Source organism: Lemur catta, chromosome 9 (genome assembly GCF_020740605.2).
Source record: "Lemur catta isolate mLemCat1 chromosome 9, mLemCat1.pri, whole genome shotgun sequence".
Lineage (NCBI taxonomy): Eukaryota > Metazoa > Chordata > Mammalia > Primates > Lemuridae > Lemur > Lemur catta.
This window is the reverse complement of record NC_059136.1, coordinates 58785444-58800298: the sequence shown is the minus strand read 5'-3', so window position 1 is coordinate 58800298 and position 14855 is coordinate 58785444. Positions and strand designations below refer to the sequence as shown.

General features: G+C 34.1%; 1 protein-coding gene across 1 annotated transcript in view; it reads left to right on the top strand.

Moving 5' to 3' along the window:
* Window positions 1–14855, top strand: part of VPS13B (vacuolar protein sorting 13 homolog B) — a 752846-nt gene that overhangs the window by 201716 nt on the left and 536275 nt on the right. The gene's annotated exons all lie outside the window — the stretch shown is intronic.

Below are 14855 nucleotides of genomic sequence, written 5' to 3'. Positions count from 1 at the left end.
TTTTTATATTATACATGATTTACAAAATTTTATTTTTTTTACAGTAATGGTAACTTCTATATAATTTCTACTTTTTTCTATGAATAGTTTTCATATAGTTGTAATGACATTATATATACCATTCTAAGTTCTATTTGATTTATCATTTCCTAGTAAATATAGAATCTATGCTTTTACATAAATATTGAGTAACATAGATTTTTAATAATGGATATTGATATTTCATAATGCACCTAACCATTCACCCTTTATATTTAAAGTGTTTTCCAATTTTTGCTGAGGTAGTATAAGCATTTTTTCCTTCATTTTAGTTACTTCTTTGGGATAAATTCCTGCAACTGAAATAACTTGGTAAAGGATTATCACCTTTAAAAAATAACACATGGTAAATATTGTTCTCCCAAGTCATTCCATGAACATATACTACAACTGGGGATGAAGGGTGATGATTATTTTAATGAAGCCTCAACAACATTAAATATAGATTGTACATACAAGTGATGCTTCACTTTTCTTTTAATTCACTGTCTTTAGTTACAGTAAGATTGATTTTTTGTCATGTCTTTTCTGTGTATATTTCCTCTATGTGAATTTGCTTTTGTATTCTTATTAGTCACTTATTCACGGATTCATTGATTGATTCATTCATTCAACAAATACCTAAGTGCTTCATTAAGTGATGCATTAAGCTTTTAGTGTATTTGTCAAAGAAGTTTTGAAAGTTTTAGTAAATTTTTTGCCTTCTCCCTGTGAATAGTTATTTTTATTGTCAAAATAGAAACATTAAACTCTCAATTAAGGCCATATTTGACTTCCAATTACAATAACTGTATTAAAGACACTTATGTACAACCATCATCACCATTCACTGTAAAACTCTTTTCATCTTGTGAATCTGAAACTCTATACCTGTTAAACCATAACTCACTGTCTTCATCTCCTTTTATCCCCTGGAAACTGCCATTCTAATTTTTTTTTCTGTAATTTTGACGACTTTAAATACTTCAGATAAGTGGAGTCATACAGTATTTGTCTTTTTGTGATTGTCTTATTTCATTTAACGTAATGTCTTCAAGGTGTATGCATGTTATAGCATGTGTCAGAATTTTTTTCCTTTTTAAGGCTGAATAGTATTCCATTGTATTTATATACCACATTTTACTTATCTATTCATCCTTCAGTGGACACTTGGGTTGCGTCCATATTTTAGCTATTATAAATAATGTTGCTATGGACACAGGTATACAGATATCTCTTTGAGATTCTGCTTTCAATTATTTTGGGTATACACAATTATGAGATCATATGGTAGTTCTATTTTTAATTTTTTAAGGAGCTTCCTTACTTCCAGCCAATGTACCATTTTACATTCCCAGCAGTAATGTACAAGGGTTCCAATTACTCCACATCCACATCCTGCTATTTTTTGTTTTTTAAATAGTTGGCCATCCTAATGGGTGTGAAGTGGTATTTCATTGATTTGTATTTCCCTAATGATTAGTGATGCTGAGCATCTTTTCATGTACGTATTGACCATTTGCATATCTTCTTTGGAGAAATATCTATTTAAGTCTTTTGCTCATTTTTGAAGTAGGTTGTTTTTTTGTTATCGAGGTCTAGGAGTTCTCTATACATTCTGGATAGCAGTGTCTCATTAGAAGTATGATTTCCAAGTGTTTTCTCCAGTTCTTTCCCTGCTTGTGTTTTCATGGCACTCTAACTTCTTTTTGGAATTTTTCACTATATAGGTATATATTTGTATAATTATTGTTTTAATGACGGCTTCTCTCACTCGATTGTGAATTTCATAAGAGAAGAGTCTGAATTGGTCTTATTTACTCTTGTAACTACATGCTTAGTCTGGTATATAGTAGTTTCATAGTAAATATTTATGAGTGCATGAGTAAGTGAATGAACTAAAGATATGTGAGTCAAAGTTAATGCTATGCATGGGATCCATGAGTAGATGATTCTGCTTAGATGCAGACAAAAATTTGCATCCTTATGCCAGGATGAAAGTCTAGTATTAGAAGCAAATTCTCATCTAGAAGCTGATGTCCTACAGGGCATTATGATGGTTAACTGGGTCAAAGCACTTGTCTTAGTCCAGTTCCTCTTGCTTATAACAGAATACCTGAACCTGGGGAATTTATAAAGAAAAGGAATTTAATTCTTATAGTTATGGAGGCTGTGAAGTCCAAGGTTGAAGGGGCACATCTGATGACAACTTTCTTGTTGGTGGGGACTCCCTGAAGAGTCTCGTTAGTGCAGGGTATTATGTGGTGAAGGGACTGAGTATGGTCATTCAGATCTCTCTTCCTCTTCCTCCTCTTACAAAGCCACAAGTCCCACTTCCATGATAATCCATTAATGTATGAATGGATTGGGTTCAACAAATCGCCTCTTAAAGGCCCTATCTCTCAGTACTGCCACATTGGGGATTAAATTCCAACATGAGTTTTGGAGGGGACAAACACATAAACTGTAGCAGCACCTGATTGCCCTACGTAGTGATAAACAGTCCAGAATTATGTGCAGTAGGCCTTTTAATTTTGTCGTGGATTGAAGGGCAGTGATTGATATGGCAGGATTGAATCTTGGTTACATGCATTAGATTTCTAGTAAAAGAGTAGCTTGTTCGAGTCCTGGTTTCTTAGTGATCAGGTAATTATCCTTATGGGATGGCAGTTTTACACTGTGACATTATTGAGAGTGCCTTTTGTCAGAAAGTGAGTTATACTAAGGAAAGAAGAATGATCTCATATGCAGAGTAAGTAAATGTCATATTTATTTTTATTCTGGTATAACCTTTACCAACTTCCTCCAAAGACATATATATATACACACACACACACAGACATATTTCCTTAATTTAAAAGATAGTTTAGCTCTTTATTGTGATTTATTTTTTCAGGTAGTCATTTAGCATCTTTATCCATTTTTAAAAACTCAGAAAAAAATCTTTACCACATTTCCCCTATTGTGTTTATGATAAGGTCTTTTCAGATAGACTCTAGGCTTCTTCTGTAGTATTTTTAAATGGCCTCATTTCATTTTTTGCCCTAATCCCGACATAGTTTGGTTTTTTGTTTTTTTTTAAATTTAGTGCCCAAATGTGATGGTTTCCTCTCTCTCTCCTCCCCACTTTGGCTATCAGAATGTGGAGTTTAATATAATATGACTTTTACATATTGTACATATTATACATATACGTATACTGCTATTACATGGCAGTACTTCTTTAGATATTTCCACCAGTGGTTATTTCTGAGAACCTAGTTTCATATATTTTCTTCCCACGTGTTATGAATTACCTAATCTGAGGTTTTTATTTTCATATCTTATGCCATGAGTCTTTTTTTTTTTAAGTTCTGTATATGGGGATAATACCAAATGATCATAACTGTTAATAGTCACTGGGTATTATTAATTATCCTAACCAAGAACTTTTATATATGGAAAAAACCACTCTATTTATTGGTACTGCAGCAATAATGATCATTCTTCACCTGGCATTATACTTCTATCTTTTTTTTTTCCCTCCTCTGGCATTATAGTTCTAGAAGCTAGGGGAAGATATCAAAGTTTTGGAAAGTTTTCCTTGCAATATCAATTGATAAATAAATTTATAATTATTCTTTTAAAATTTTACTTCATATTTCATTACTGACTTTACCTAGTCCATGTTTTTTCCTGCATTATATTCAAAAATATTTGAATAATTACTTGAATAATCATTTAATTAAATAATGTAAGTTTTCTTTGCCCTTAAAATAATGCTGAAGGTATACGACAATATCACTACCTGAAAATCCACTTTTCTTTTCCATATTCCATCCTGTAGTATTTATTTTCCTCCATCCACTGCAGTTATTCATAGCTTTTAGAGCTAAAATCGATCTTAGTCATAATCAAATTCAATCTCTCACTTTTTTCAGATGAAGAAAGTTGTCTACAAAGGTTTAAATCCAAGATTATACAGCTGTTTGATAGCAGAGTTTATACTAGAATAAAGGTCTAATGATTAGTGTATCTTTTTAAACTCTCTTCTTAATCCGTAATGTATATGAACTGAACTTCCCTTAATCCAGGCTTGTGTTGTTTGTTGTAGTAGTAGCAATAATGACACTATAGTAGCTAACATTCATTGAGCATTTACATGCCAAATGCACTGTTGAGCACTGTCCATTTATCATTTCACTCAGTGCTCATGTTTACTGTGTAAAGTAGCTAGTGCTTTATGCCCATTTTACAGATGAGAAAACTGAAATAGAGTAGTTAAATAAATTTTGGAGTTCATGTGTTGATTTCTCTGCTTACCCTGCAGTGTTTAACCTCAATAATTACTAATTTCTTTTTCTTCTATCATGGATGAAATCTTAGGGAGGAGAAAATTCATTTATCAGCTATTTTTACTTAAGAAACATGTGGCTTGACTTCTAAAAAATCCAAAAAAACTATGAGAAAAATGAAAACCAGAGTAGGAAGCAGGCACTAACGCTTTGGCTGTCCTAATGGGCTGTGGCAACCTTAGTAACCAATGGGCTTGGCTTTTGATTACCAAAAGGGAGTGGGGACAAGAAGGGAGGAACTGGAAGTGATGTTCCACTTTTTTAAGCTCATAATTTCAAAGGACTAGTGAAAAGGTAGACTGTTTAAGAAATGTTTCACTGCGGTTTAACAAAGAAGGTTGTGTTGGCCTTTTTTGTTGTTGTTGTTGTTTTTGAGATGGAGTCTTGCTTTGTCACCTGGGCTAGAGTGCCGTAGTGTCAGCCTAGCTCACAGCAACCTCAAATTCCTGGGCTCAAGTGATTCTCCTGCCTCAGCCTCCCAAGTAGCTGGGATTACAGGCACTGGCCACCACGCCCAGCAAATTGTTCTGTTTTTAGTAGAGACTGGGCTCTTGCTCAAGCTGGCCTCAAACTCCTGACTTCAAGGACTCCTTCCGCCTTGGCCTCCTAGAGTGCTAGGATTACAGGCCTGGCCTGTGTTGGCCTTGATTGGGAAAGAGAGGGTGCTTTCCTGGAGAATTTATAGCCATAACTTTGTCCTCATTGAGGTTTTAATTTTTGCCTGAACTAGGAACCATGAAACTAATAAGTTAAAATGTGATCCTGGGTGAGCTATTTATATCCCTGTGTATCTTGTAGTAAGTACAGGTATTTGCTGTGGCACATACCTTCAAATCTGGCAATGTATTTGAGAAAGAACCTCTTGTGAAATGTAAACTCATGATCCAAAATTACAAAGAATTTGAGGAAATAATCCACCAAGAGCAAGAGTGAGCAGAAACCTCTAATGGTCAAATTAAACTGCTAGAATATTAAGTAATAGAATTATTGGAAACAGTATAAAATGACTGTTTAAGATGATTAAAGAAGTAAAAGATGTATTTGAAAATATAACAGGTACAAGATATGAATAAAAATGAGAATTTTTATAAAGAAAAATAAAATTTTTAGAGGTCATCAGTCCTTGAATGGATTAAACATCAGATTAGACACAGCCAAAGAAACTATTAGTGAACTTGAAGGTGGTTATAAAGAAATTACCTAGAATGCGACACAGAAAATAGAGATAAAAATGTGAAATATAGGTCACTAGATCTGGACACTTGAACAAGAAGATTCTATATGTCTATAGACCCTCTGAGTGAGAAAGTGAGAGAGAAGCAGTATTTATAGACTTTTTCTCTTAACAAAGTTGATATGAGATGTGAATCTTCGGACTTATGAATCATAAATCCCTCAAGCAGGAAAAATAAACCTAAACATCTAGGTAGACACATTGTGGTAAAACTTCAATGTGCTGAAGACGAGCCTAAAACTTCAAAGGCAACTAGAGGGAAAAGAAAGTAATGACATGATCTGCCAGCATATATGTTAGTTTTTAGTTTCCTATGCTTGGTAATGAAGATGTCAAGGATGATGGAAATTTTTTGTTCTTGAACACGTATTTGAGGCAGTGTCCTAAGTTATCTGGAAGTCCCTTTCAAGCACATAGAGTCTAGTGATTCTCCCTTTTCCAGCCAAAGTGAGTTATTGGATTTTCTTGTCAGAGTATATGTAGAAATAGTAAATTCTTCAGTATTCTAACCAGGCTCTGCCCCTATCCAAATAAAAAGATTTATTTTTCTAGTCTCTTGTACCCAGAAATGTTCTTATTCCCACACTTGGAATTACAGTAGAGCAAGCAAAGCTTGAAATGGAACAGGTTACTTAAAGAATTTTTTTAAAAGATAATTTTAAAGAGCGTTTTTAGGTTCACAATTGAGAGGAAGGGGCAGAGACTTCCCCTTATACCCTATGTTCCAACACATGCATGTCCAATCCCCCATTTTCAATATCCCTGATCAGAGTGGAGCATTTGTTACCTTGATGAACCAACACAGACAGGTCATAATTACCAAGTTCATAGTTTAATTTAGGGATCACTCTTGGTGGTGTACTTTCTGTAGATTTGAACAAATGTGTAATTATATGTATCTATTATTATAGTATCATACAGAATGTTTTCATAGCCCTAAAAATCCTCTGTGCTCTGCCTATTTATCCTGTCTCCCAACCTGCAAATCCTGGCAACTACTGATCTTTTTACTATTTCTGTAGTTTTGACTTTCCAGAATATATAGTTAGAATCATACAGTGTGTAACCTTTTCAGATTGGCTTCTTTGACTTAGTAATATGTATTTAAGTTTCCTCCATGTCTTTGTAGCACTAATATTCCATTGTCTGGATGTACCACAGTTTATCCATTCACCTACTGAGGGACATCTTAGTTGCTTTTGTGTTTTGGCAATCACGAATAAAGTTGCTGTAAATACCTGTGTGCAAGTAAATATCTGTGGACACAAATTTCACTTCCTTTGGATGAGTACAAAAGAGCGTGGCTATTGAATTGTATGATAAGCGTGTGTTTAATTTTGTGAGAAGCTGTTGAACTGTCTTCCAAAGTTGCTGTACCATTTTGCATTCCCACCAGCAGTGAATGAGACAGTTCTTGTTGCTCCACATCCTCACTAGCATTTGATGTTGTCAGTGAGGTTAATTCTTATTAATAATGCAATAAAATTTCCAAGAATTTACATTGTTAGTGTGATGAAGACATGTAGGAGAGAGATTGTGATTCACATACTTTTGGAGTTAGAAGCTAATTTTGTTTTTATTTTATATTAAGAATATGTCATAAGCAGGGTGGCAGAATGTAGTGGTTTAAATCAAGGCATTTTAAAAATCGTTCTGTCACTGTGAAGCTGAATCTTTACTTGTCAAATATTTGCTAATGTTAAAAAAAAAGGATCAGAGAAGCTGATCCGTCTGTAGATAAATGTTGATCATTAAATGCTTGTTGACTCTTTTTGCTGGTGATTACAGCAATATGAACAGGAATTTCTGAGATGCAGGTGGAGAATGGAACAATGAAAAGTAATCTCTTGCTGTAAAATAGCTTTTGTGTTTTGTTCCTTGTGACTATTTAAAGTTCAGTTCTGTCATTTAATTATCACTGAGTTGCATTTAATTATCACCGAGTTACACTTTTGAGATTACTGTTTATTTCACGCTGTTTAATTTGTTATAGTTCAATGGTTATATTTTATGTTCTGCCAAAAATATTGAGTGATTTTTTACTTGGATATTTTGGCTTAACCCTAGAATGTCACTACATCTGCTTTTTATTTTTATTTTTTGAGACAGAGTCTTGCTCTGTCACCCATGCTGGAGTGTAGTGGCATGATAGCTCAATGCAATCTCAAACTCCTGGGCTCAAGTTATCCTCCTGCCTCAACCTCCTGAGTAGCTAGGACTACAGGAGTATGCCACCATGCCTGGCTAATTTCTTTTTATTTTTTTATTTTTTGTAGAGACAGGGGTCTCGCTTGTTGCCCATGCTAGTCTTGGACTTCTGGTCTCAAGCGATCCTCCTGCCTGCACCTCCCAAAGTGTTTAGATTACCTGTATGAGCCACTGTGCCCCAGCCTATGTCTACCTTTTGATGTTAAAAACAAAATCATTATCATCAACAACAATAATGAAACAAACTCCTTCTTTATAAGTGTGCCATCTCATTTGTTTGTCTTTTCAGAGGGAGCAATTTGCACGCTCCATCACCTATTGAATCTTAGAACTAAATAGCTTTCTCAGTGTACCTTATTTGTTCTTGCCTAGCCAGCCACTCTTGTTTAGGCTTGTTTATACTTCCTTCTTAAGTGATAAATGTTCCTCTCATTTTACTTTCTCCCTTTATTCTTCATCTGAAAGAATAATGTTTACTTTTTACTATAATATAAAACACTTGGAAGCTCTTTGCTATTGTTATTTTGTGTAGTGTTTCTCAAGAACTCTGCTAAGATGGCCATCTCTTTAATGCATATTTTAAAGGAATTTACCTCTTTTCTCTTTCAGAAACCTTTATTATTGGTACACTCTCCTGTGATTTTATTATTTTCTAGTACCTAGAATGGGTCCTGGCTGCTTGAATGTTGTGGATGATCTGTTGTTTTATTTTATTAAATTATAGTTTTGCAAGACTTGTAACAAAAGAGCAGTCTACTGACCCTCTATCACCATCATTGCTTTTTAGAGGCAATCATTTCTCAGCTCATTCCTAGATAAATACCTCTAAATTTCTGTATAGTATACTTTATTGCAATTGTCTTACCTTCCATGTCTTACCATAGAAACAATGAGTGGTGGCCCTAAAAGCTAAATCTTCTGTGTTAGGCAGAAGTATGTAGGGAGTGTGTATATACTTCTCATTGGATATGTTAGGATATGTTAGGTTTTTCTTGTTGCTCTAACAAATTACTATAATCTTGGTGCCTTAAAACAACACAAATATATTTTCTCATAATTCTGTAGTTTAGAAGACTGAAATGGGTTTCACACTAAAATCAAGGTGTCATGTTCTAGGACAGAATCCCTTTCCTTGTCTTTTTCAGCCTTTAGAGGCCTCCTACAGTCCTTGGCCCATAGCTCCCATCCCCAGCAACATTGCATTGCTATGATAGAGCTTCTGTCATCACATCTCTTTCTCTGACTCTTCCTTTCTGCCTCCTCCTTCTGCTGGTAAGGATTCTTCTGATTACATTGAGTTCACCTGAATAATCTATGAGCATCTCGCTATTTCAAGGTCAACTGATTAGTAATCTTAATTTTCCTTTGCTTTGTAATATAACATAGTCGCAGGTCCTGGGGTTTAGGATATGGACATCTTTGGTGGGCCATTATTCTCCCTACCACAGAGTATTTAGGGCCAACACTCACTGTCTCTATCTCTATTCTTTTTTTCTTCTAAATCTGAATATAATTTTATAACAATTTTTTCTTAAATCTGTATTCAGTAGGAACATATCATGACCATGTATGTATGAATTGTAATATGCTGCTATTACATTTTTTCTCGTATAAAACTTTTATTCTTGGAGTAATAATTGGCTTTTTGTGTTGTTATTGCTTGATTAGTGTTTTATGTACTTATTTTTAATTCTCCAAAATTATGACAGAGACTTAAGTCTTCTTTCAATATGTTCAAATGCATGAGATAATTTTAATTTTTGGAATCATTATTCTTTTAGTACACTTTCTTCCTGTTTCAGTTTGTTTACTCCCTAGGCCTACTGCAGAGATGTCTTCAAATTTCCTTTTACCATTGTCCTAGGATTCCCTTTTCTCCTCTGTTGGGTCCCCTCTTTCTTAGACCACATGTTGCTATTTCTTCGGTTACTCCCTCTTTTTGGTGAACACAGTCCTCTAGTTATCTTTCTAGCATAGGAAGTAAACTCTTTTCAGATCTGGCATGCCCTAATGAATCATTATTTTGCCTTTATATGTGATGGGTTGATTGGCTGTGTATAGATTTTTTTAAGGGTGGGAGTCATTTTCCTACAGAAATTTGAAAGCATTGCTTTTTATTGTTTTCTTGCTTTGGGCATTGTTGTTGAAAAGTTTGATTGACATTCTAATTGTTTAGCCTTTGTATGTTACCAATTTTTGTTTTTATGTGTATGTGTCTGTTTTATTTCAGAAACTTTTAGGAGCTTCTCTTTTGCCCTGATGTTCATGTGATGTGAGTTTATATATGTGTGTGTGTGTGTTTTATTTGTTGTGCTACATAGTAGACCCTTTTAATTTGGAATTCCTATTCTTCAGTTTGGGAAATTTTCTTGAATTATTTCTTTGTTTATTTTTCCTATTTTCTTTTGATAGTTCTTTCTAGAACTTTTGGTTTTCAGGTATTGGATTACTTATGTCAATCCTTTTATTGTCATTTTTATTTTCAGTCTCTATGGATTTTTTGGTTTTAATTAATGGGAGATATCCTCAACTTTATTTTACAGGCTTTCCACTAATTAAAGGGGAATTAACATCATGTTTTTTATTTCTAAGAGCTCTTTTTTATTCTTTGAAATTTTTAAATGTCCAGTTCTTGTTGTAGTATATTCTGTACTCTCTTTGAAGATAGAAATTATTTTTATTATTTTTTGAAGTTTTTTCCTGCTCCTGGCATTGTCTCTTTACTTCAAGTTCCTTTCCTCTGTGTTTTTCTTTAAAATTTCTGCCTGTTACATTAGTGACTTTTATCTAATATTTGATGACCCTTTATATTGTAGAATAAAGTACAGAATAACTAATTAGATCCTCTGTGTGAGGCTGGAACTTGTTGAATGGCTGGTGTCATTGTAGGGGAATTGGACACAACTCTGTTTGTTGGGAGAGAATTATTAGTATCAGTTCCTTTTTCTTGGACTTGCCACTTTGCACAGAGAGATATCCTTCCATCTCCTTCCTGAGGGTTATAAGTTTGGCACTCAGTTCTTAAAGAATAAAAGAAGGGGAGATCTCATTATCCAGTATATATACTGTGTACAGATTTTTAGATTAATTCCCCCTTTTTAGCATGCACCATTTTCTTTGGTTGTATCTCATTATTTCTTCGTTCAGAGTCTTTCTGGTTTAACCTTTCCAGAGTAAACCCTCTAGTCTTCTGCCAGGATGAGTGTCAGGTAGTTGTTTGGCTACATTGATTAAGGGAATGTATCTGTGGTCATTAGACAGACTTTTAGTCTTGCCTTACCTTTTTTAGCCTAATCTGCATCCCTGCCTTGTGAACTGCCTGACCTCTTTATTTCTTTTTTTTTGGGGGCTTGTTGCAGATCAACTTGCTTCTTAGTTTAATCACCCAAAGGCACTTTTCTCTGTTCCTCTAAGTCTACTCATTGCTACTTGTTCATCAAATATCCATCTTCCAAAATTTTGTTGACAGCTTTTGCCTCTTTGAGATCTTTCCATTCAGCTCTTGCCTTTTCATTTTAATTTCTTTGTTAGTTTAGGGCCCTGAAAATATTTCTTAGTCTTTTTGTGGAGGTTAAGGGTTGAACAGAGGTAAACATGGTTTGACTCCTTAATCTTTTACTTCCACACAGATATGCAGATCATTCTCATTAGTTCATCTTTTAATTTATAGGTGATAATTATAGGAGTGATCATAAGTAGATTACAGAATAGTAGAAATATGACACTGAGGGAAAGGTCTCAAAGAGGCTATAAGAATTATGGCAGACAAGAAAGTTGGTGGAAAAAGAATTAGGGTTAATGGTGTATTATAGGATTAAAAATATGGTTAGGGGTTGATGTTTTAGAGAAAAGTACTAAAAGGAGAAGAAATAGCATTACATTATTTCATATTTAATTATATTCCAAAAATTTGTAATGATTTTTAGATAATTTTATTGATAGTACTATGTAAAATTGTATTTCAATTACGGTGCCTTAGGGTTTTCCACTTCCCTTCCTCTAGGGGACTATGACAGCTGTATTTGAGTGAATGTTTATAAGAGTAATTTGTAAGGCATTTTTTCAAATGTAAGTTATTTTCACTGTCTTTGTGATTGTCCTCTTGACTCATGTCTGCTATGTATACATGCTGTCAAAATATTGTACGCTCTCCCTAAATTAAATGTTCTGTGTAAAGTTCAGCTGAGTTTTCAGAGTTAAATACCTTGATCAATAACTACAGTTATTTTGTCCTCCATGAGTAACAATCATAGTGACTTGCCTTAAGCCACTTATTTACAAGGTAAGTAGGTAATGCTGTCTCTATCTGAAACCACATTTATTTACCTTCAGAGACTTTGCTTTTTGTTTTACCATATTGCTTCTCTAATAGGAGATTTCCTGTCACAATTTCAGAGAGCAGCGTTCCTGTAGAACACAATTTGAATGGTACCCTGAATTGTATAATGCCAAGACTTAGCTCCTTCTGCCTTTCTATTGCTTACATTTGGGGCATTTTATAATTTTAGATTGATGGTGGAGTGGAAAGAAATGTAAGATTATTTTTTACTAGCAACTTTTCTCCATTGTCAAAGTCTATATGTAATTTCTTCTCCTTTTTAAAAATTTGAGCTGTGGCACTGAAGACAAATTACATTATAAAAAAGCTTTTCTTAAAGAGAAATGGTAGCATAATGATTTAGTTATTAAAACAAGTTTTAAAATATCTGAGAAATGGCTGGGTGTAGTGGCTTGCACCTATAATCCTAGAGGGAGACTGAGGGGGGATGATTGCTTAAGGCCAGGAGTTTGAGACCAGCCTGAGCAAGAGCAAGAAAAATAGAAAAAAATAGAAAAATTAGCTGTGCATGGTTGTACAAGCCTGTAGTCCCACCTACTTGGGAGGCTGAGGCAGGAGGATTACTTGAGCCTGGGAGTTTGAGGTTTGCAGTGAGCTATGATGACCCCACTGCACTTTAGCCCAGGTGACCGAGTGAGACCTTGTCTCAAAAAAAAAAAAAAAAAAGTCTGAGAAATATAATGATTATAAAATTTAGCACTGAGTTCTTGATAGTATTAGTCTAAACCAATGTGCTTTATACAGGTATAAAGATTCTTATTAGGGGAGATTTCAGGCAACTTCTTCTTCTAAGTTACATGTAACACAAATGAGATATTAACAAAGACCTATTATTTATCATTCAAGGTAGAATACTAAGCTTGAAATGGTAAAAGAAGCAGTATTATAAAATTACTTAAAAACAAAACCATTTGGCCTATTCAGATTCTTTTGCTTTTGTATGTACCAAAAACTAATTCAATTCTTTTGGTTCTGAACCCATCAGCAACTCTTGAATCTTTTAGTAGATCTTGTTTGTTGATAGCCATATAAGTTTCCTATGTTTTTGTTTTTTTGAAAAACTGATATAGAATGAGAGTCTTACAGTGAGGGCTTGAGGGGCAGGGGGAGGGTATTATTAAGTTCTGTATCTTCATCATCTAACACAGTGATTAGAGCAGGGTAAGTAATCCACTGATTATAATTACTTGCAGCCATAAAAGATATTAAATAGGTAGGGGAGCTCAGCATTTGTGAAATGGAAATGGTAACAGCTACCTCAGGTTTTTTTGGGTGTGATAAATAAAAAAGCTAGGCATAGTGCATAGAACCTTGGAAATGCTCAGTGAATGTTAGGTGCTGTGATAAATTGTACTTCTATTTCTATGATGATTGTATTAGTATTGTTGGCATCATTTAATTTTCTGAGATACTAAAATTTATTGAGACATGAGTTTTGAGAAGCTGATAAATGTCTTAGAAAAATGCATAAATGCACATATTTGAGATACCGTTTCATAGGTTTCATAGACTCCTTAAAGTCTACCGTAGACACAAGGTTCACAATTCCTTCTCTGAGGATAATAGATACAACTCCAAAGGGAAACAACACAGGTGGCAAATATTGGAAAATAGCAAACAATGTAGAATTATATAAAGACCAAATCGAAATTAGTAAATTAATAGCTCCTTTTGAAGTAAGGTTAGTGTGGTATATGGTGTTTCTCAGGATGACATCCTCTAAGCATTTGTAAAACATTTAATATGTTAGTTAAATTGCAGATTTCTGGGCCATAGCTCAGGATGACTCAGTCATGATTTCTTAGAGAAGTTAAGGGACTTCTTGAACACACTAAAGTTTAAAATCAAAGATTTTAGCATAATGTTTACTAGATCTATCATAGCAAGTTTATGGTCTTAACTATTCATACTGAGTCAGAGAAGCTTCAAATATGAAGGATAGAATATATTTTAACCAAAATGTGGAATGGCAAAAAGAAAGGAAATTATGTTGGTGGATGTTCATGAATATAGGGAAAATGAGGGGTAAGGTCTTCTGTGATGGGATCAGATTGTGTTAAACACTTTAGCTCTTTCACTCAGTAACTGAGGTGCTTTGAACAAATTGATTTAACTCTTCTAATCTATTGTATCTTCATCTGTAAAGTGATAGTAATTATAATATCTATACAATAAGCCTGTGGTAAGGATTGAATGGAATAGGTATAACACATACTGAGTCTTCAGTAAATTTTAATTCATTAGAGTAGCACTACTTCTTCTTTCTTCTTCTTTTCCATCATCATCATCATCACCATCATCATCACCATCACCACCGTCACCATCACCACAGTGATTGTCAATACTGTCAGTATAATGTTCTTAAGGCTTCTCTGCCTACATAATTCTTACCTACCCTTCATGACCAAAATGAGGTTCTCCCTTTTAAATGAAGTTTTCCCAACCACTTATTTATGCTAATTATTTTATATCCTTCAACAAGTAGTACATAGTAGAGTTGTTAATATTCACTTTTTTCTTAATTGATAAAAATCTCTTTGTTCACTTTTCTCTACATAGAGCATATCAGGATTGTTTATAAGCTATTCTGTTTTAATTTAAGAGCTGTTTTGAGCTATATGTTGAGTATCCCTAATCTGAAAATTTGAAATCCAAAATGCTCTAAAATCTGAAACTTTTTGAGTGCCAACTTGATGCCCCAAGGAAATACTCATTGGAGCTT